We start from the raw sequence: 5,911 nt of genomic DNA, 5'->3' as shown, positions 1-5,911 counted from the left end.
GGAAGTGACGCGCACGCGGCCCGCCCCCTCCCCCGGAGGAGCGCTTCCGATTCGCTGGGGCCTCTGCCTCCCCTTCAGTGGCCGCCCCGCCCCCCGCCCGGGGGCTTGCGCAATAGAGCCGGACTGAGCGCGAGGCGGGGACGTGTGGGCGTGCGTGTGGGCACGCGCCCGCCGGCCGGCGCTTGGAGCGGCGCCACGTGGGGGCGGGCGAGGGCGTTTGTTTTCTTCTAGATTCTGGGCCTCCCTCCCTTGTCAGCTGATCGCAGCCTCCCTCCATCTGCGTGTCCTTGAAGGCAGGCCCCGACTGCGCTGTGTCTGGACCTCAGAGCTGGACGCCCCGGGTTGCTCACATCCAGCTGTCACCATACCCCGGCTTGGCCGCCAGACCAAATATCACTGGAAAACGCCTTCACATATGTTAGCTCATTGAAAGTTAGCATAGACCACCCCTCAAAAAGTCCCACCCTGAATACATTTTTCTAATTCTGACATCTCGTGTACACCAGGTCAGCAAACTAGAGACGGCCCTTAGGCAAATATGGCCCACTCCTCCCGGCCCCTACCCCTTTTTTTTGTTTTTGTTTTTTTTAAAATCTATAGATTTTTAGGGAGAGTGGAAGAGAGAGGGAAAGACAGAGAGAAACACATCCATTGGTTGCTGGCTAGACCAGAGCCCTGGCTGGGAGAAGCCTGGAACCATACATGCCCTTGACTGGAAGTGAACCTGTGACCCTACAGTCCGCAGGCCGATACTCTGTCCACTGAGCCAAATCAGCTAGGGCGCCCACCTCCTGTTATTTTTTAACATCTTTGAGCTAAGGATGGTTTTTATTTTTTTTCCAGTGGTTAAAAGATAACAAATGTTTTTGGGAGACATGACAATGACATGAAATTCAAATTCGGTGTCCATAGAAAAAAAAGTTTTATTAGAACACAGCCATGCCCAGTCTTTCATATGTCAAGCAGCTTTCATGGGACAGCACTGGATTTGGGTAGTTACAACAGTGTCCCTTACTCTCTTGAATTGACCTTAAAAATAAATTGAGGTTAGGAAATATATAAAAGTGTCATTACTAGACTGCAAACTAAAAAGGTTATCATGACTGTTACTCTCTCCCCGTAGACTCACAACTCTCATGGGTGCTAGTTTTAGCTCCCTGTAAAATTGTGTATAGTCTTTTAGGAAGGAATTGTATAAGCTGCAAACATAGTGTTAACCTGACATTATTGTTGTTATTATTCATTATTATTCTTTACTAGAGGCCCAGTGCACAAAATTTGTGCACGGGGGCGAGGGGGAGTGTCCTTCAGCCCAGCCTTCACCCTTCTCCAATCTGGGACCCCTGAAGGGATGTCTGACTGCCGGTTTAAGCCTGATCCCACCTAAATGGGCAGTCGGACATCCCTCTCACAATCCAGGACTGCTGGCTCCAACTGCTTAGCTACCTGCCTTCCTTATTGCCCCTAACTGCTTCTGCCTGCCAGCCTGATCACCCCCTAATCACTCCCCAGCCAGCCTGATTGATACCTAACTGCTCCCCTGCCAGCCTGATAATCCCTAACTGTCCTCCCCTATAGGCCTGGTCCTTCCCAACTGCTCTCCCCTACAGGCCTGGGTCCTCCCCAACTGCCCTTCCCTGCAGGCCCAGTCACCCCCAATTTCCCTCCTCTGCTGGCCTGTCACCCCTAACTGCCCTCCCCTGCTGGCCATCTTGTGGTGGCCATCTTGTATCCAATGGGGGAAGCCATCTTTGACCACATAGAGGCAGCCATCTTGTGTGTTGGAGTGATGGTCAATTTGCATATTATTTATTTTATTAGATAGGATAGAGGCCTGGTGCACAGGTGGGGGCCAGCTAGTTTGCCCTGAAGGGTGTACAGGATCAGGGTGGAGGTTCCCTTGGGGAATGGGGTTGCCTGGGCGAGGACCTGTGGTGGTTTGCAGACCAACATGCCCCCCAGTGACATAAGTGGAGGCCCTGATATCTGGGATTTATTTATCTTCTATAATTGAAACTTTGTAGCCTTGAGCAGAGCCAAGCCTCCTGCTTGCTCCTTGGCTGCATCCATTTTTATTGGGATTTATTTATCTTCTATAATTGAAACTTTGTAGCCTTAAGTGGAGGCCTGGGCATGCCAGGGTGTGCAGAAAGCTTCGTTTCCTTCATTGCCAGGGAAACCCAAGCCTCCTGCTGGCCCTGTAGCCACAGCCATCTTGGTTGGGTTAATTTGCATACTCACTCCTGATTGGCTGGTGGGCATGACTTGTGGTGCAGCAGAGTAATGGTTAATTTGCATATTACTCTTTTATTAGATAGGATTATGAGGTGACAGCCAGCTTGCTAGGATCTTGGGGCACAAATGGATGGATTGTATACTTCATAATGCCTGGTAAACCCCTGCAATGTATAATCCAGACATGCTATTTAGCTATACAATAGTTTGACGATCTATGCACAAATTAAACTTTAGAGGCATAAGGAAGTGTCTTTAGTTTTGGAGAAATGTTTCTCCCTATTATTAAAGGAAAAAAATATTCCTTTAACTTGTTATTCTTTAGACTTGCTAAAATGACAAGACTTCATGTAGGACTAGTGGCTGTAATAGGGAAGACAGTTGGACCTCTAACAAGAATACAGCAAAGACAGTTGGAGATGTATAGTCAATGAGCAGAGTGAAAGAAGTCAGTGGATGGAAAATCACTTAGAGGGAACATTAAGTGTGGGGGTGATTCTTTCTAAATAGACCTTACAGAATTCTTGCTGGAGTTAGACCAGTGTGATCAGATATTAAGGGTGAGAAATGAGGAATTTGATCAGATACCAAAGATGATAAGATAGCAAGGTGGGAAATTCTCTCTCAATGGACTTAACAGAATTCTTGCTAAAATTGGACTTGGCAGGCCAAAAACAAGACCCTTCTCATGAGGCCTAGAGAAGGTAAGTTTCCTTTCGAAGCCTCTTCTCTTGGCTTGTAGGTGGCCACCTGCTGGCTGTGTGCTCACATGACCTCTTCATTATGCGTCATGGCTCAGGAGTACAAATACTAAGAAAGGGAAATTACCCTGGATGATCCAGGTTGGCTCAATCTAAATCACATGAGCCATTAAAATAGAGAACTTTCTCAGACTGGAAGCAGTAGAAGAGTGACAGAGGGTAAGTCATAAATATTCATGAGTGGTAGGGGTACAATTTGACAAGAAATTCAGGGGGCTTTCAGAGCTAAGAGATGGTCCTGGCTGATAGCCAGCAAGAAAATGGGACATTTTAGCTCCACAGTTGCAAGAAGCTAAATTGTGTCAACAACCTACATGACCTTTAAAAGAATTTATTGCACCAGAGCCACCAGATAAAAGCCTAGGCTGACTGATAGCTTGACTGACCTTGTGAGACCTGTTGCAGAGGAACCAGATGACCCTATCTGGACTTCTGACCTGCACAATTGTGACATAGTACCTCTGAGCTGTTGCAAGTTACTAAATGTGTGCTATCTTATTTCAGCAGCAAGAGAAAAATCAATGTGATTACCTTCATGTAGTTTGAGGAAAAGAAGGCAAGGACTTTGTTTTGATCCTTAGCTTTTAGGCATGGCATTAAGTAGGTACTCCATAAATATTTGACGAGTACATCTTGATTGAATTAGAGTCATTGATTCAACAGTAATATTCTGAGAGCCTATCAAAAAGAATCAAGCAATTTGATAAAAATTAAAAAAAATTGAAGAATCTTCACAGAATTCATGGCATAAGTTTAGGTAATTATACTACTAATGTGGAAAGAGTGCTAATAGAGCTATGCACCCAACGTGATAAGAACTCAAAGCAGGTATCCCCAGCCCCACCTATGGAGTTAGGAAAAACTTACTTGGAGAAGGAATTTCTGAGCTGAGTCTTAAAAGATGAAGTTGTTAGTAAGACAGATGGCAGTAGTGGAGGTGGTAAAGGTGTGGAAGAAGGGAGATAGCTTTACAGAGAGAATGGACAAAGGCAATGAGATACACAACACAGTTACTGAGTACTCACAGTAATTCCTGGAAGGAACTATGATCTTTTCCATGTTGCTGGTCCTGGAAATGTGATATAAGAGTTGGGGGGTGGCCGGGACCGGTTTGGCTCAGTGGATAGAGCGTCGGCCTGCGGACTGAAAGGTCCCGGGTTTGATTCCGGTCAAGGGCATGAACCTTGGTTGCAGGCACATCCCCAGTAGGGGGTGTGCAAGAGGCAGCTGATTGATGATTCTCTCTCATCGATGTTTCTAACTCTCTATCCCTCTGTCTTCCTCTCTGTGAAAAATCAATAAAATATATTTAAAAAAAAAAAAAGAGTTGGGGGGTAAAGAGAGGGGAACGGAGGCTGAGGTTGCATTTAATATTCTGGGTAATCAGAGTCATTGTTAGATTTTTAAGGCAAAAGAGTACTATGGTCAAATTTGTGTTTTAAGTAGATTATTTTTGTCATCATGAGAGGTCAAGATTTGGAGGATATGAGCTCTGTTCTTGTTATCTATTTTTCTATTTAATCTATTCTTTGTTCACCCAAGAGTTTGCCTAAATCAACTTTGTAACAGTTTATCCAGCTTCCTACTGGGACATCCCCTCAGGAGCTAAACCAGTTGTATGAGGTAATTTTCTGGGTGAACAAAGAAGAGTTTTAATAGAAAATTTCTATCCCAGCTTTTAGCATGAAAGTAACAACACAAAATTAAAATCTTAAAGACCCAAATAATTATATTTTGTTTAACTTGCTTTTTCTGAGTTATATTTTACTTTTTACATAATATTTTTGTAGATAATTTCTTGACTTCATACATATTTATACACCATGTTATCCAGTTAAAATTTTATTTTATTTCTAAATATGTTTTTATTGATTTTTAGAGAGAGAGGAAGGGAGAGAAATAGAGAGAGAGAAACATCAATGAGAGATCTGCCTCCTGCACTGCCCCCCCCCACCCCCCCTTGAGGATTAAGCCTGCAACCCAGGCATGTGCTCTGACCCAGAATCAAACTGATGACCTCTTGGTTCCTGGGTCAATGCTCAACCACCAGCCAGGCCCCAGTTAAAAATTTAGCAAAATTCTTAAAATGCCCTAATATTGAATTTTATTGTTTCGTTATAGACTACTGTCAATATTTCTGTTCTTAACTTCAGAGTTAAGATAGGATTGGAGCCCTAGCCTTATTTATCTTTTACTGTTTGTGATACTCTGAGGAAATAACTTCTGCAAGCCTTTCTTTTCTCATCAGTACAAGTTCTCAAAATCCAAATTTAATCACCTAAGGTTATTATGATCTACAGCCAGGGGGTGAGGTACTGTGATTGGGCAGCATGGTAAGGCTATCTCAGATTCCTCAACATTGCCCTAGGATGTTGGGTTTTTTAAGAAAACAGCAGCTCCCACCGAATCCGAATCCGTATTGGCAGAAACGTTTTGCCCAGAAGGAGAGGAATGCAGGGTAGAAAAACAAAATGGCTGAGTAACACAGCAAGCAGATAAGTGCTGGTTGGGACTATGAATGAATCAGTACCTACATGCTAGTACCCTTTTCCTTTAGTGTTCTTACAGTCTCTAAGCACTTAAAGATTTGTCAGAGAATAGCCCTGGAAAGTACATCACTTGTAAAAAGCATGGGCTTTGAAGCTGGATAGACTTAAGTTCTTGTTTTTGCTTTCCCACTTATTTGACCAACTCTTGAAAGATATATCCTTCTGTTTACAAGTAAATTTGGATCCAGTTTGAGATAGAAAGTAAATTTTTTTTGAAAGGCAGTGATACTTGCTTGTATCATATCACAAAATCTCAAAAGTATGAATTTCAGAGCCATATGAACCAGAGTTACTTTATCTCTCCCAAAATGATGATGGGCAAGTATTGTAACCTCCTGAGTCTTATTTTTCATATTAAAAAAATGG

Source organism: Pipistrellus hanaki, assembly GCF_964339955.1.
Source record: "Pipistrellus hanaki genome assembly, chromosome: 10".
In the NCBI taxonomy this organism is placed as follows: domain Eukaryota; kingdom Metazoa; phylum Chordata; class Mammalia; order Chiroptera; family Vespertilionidae; genus Pipistrellus; species Pipistrellus hanaki.
The sequence above is the reverse complement of the archived record's forward strand: the minus strand, read 5'-3'. Positions refer to the sequence as shown.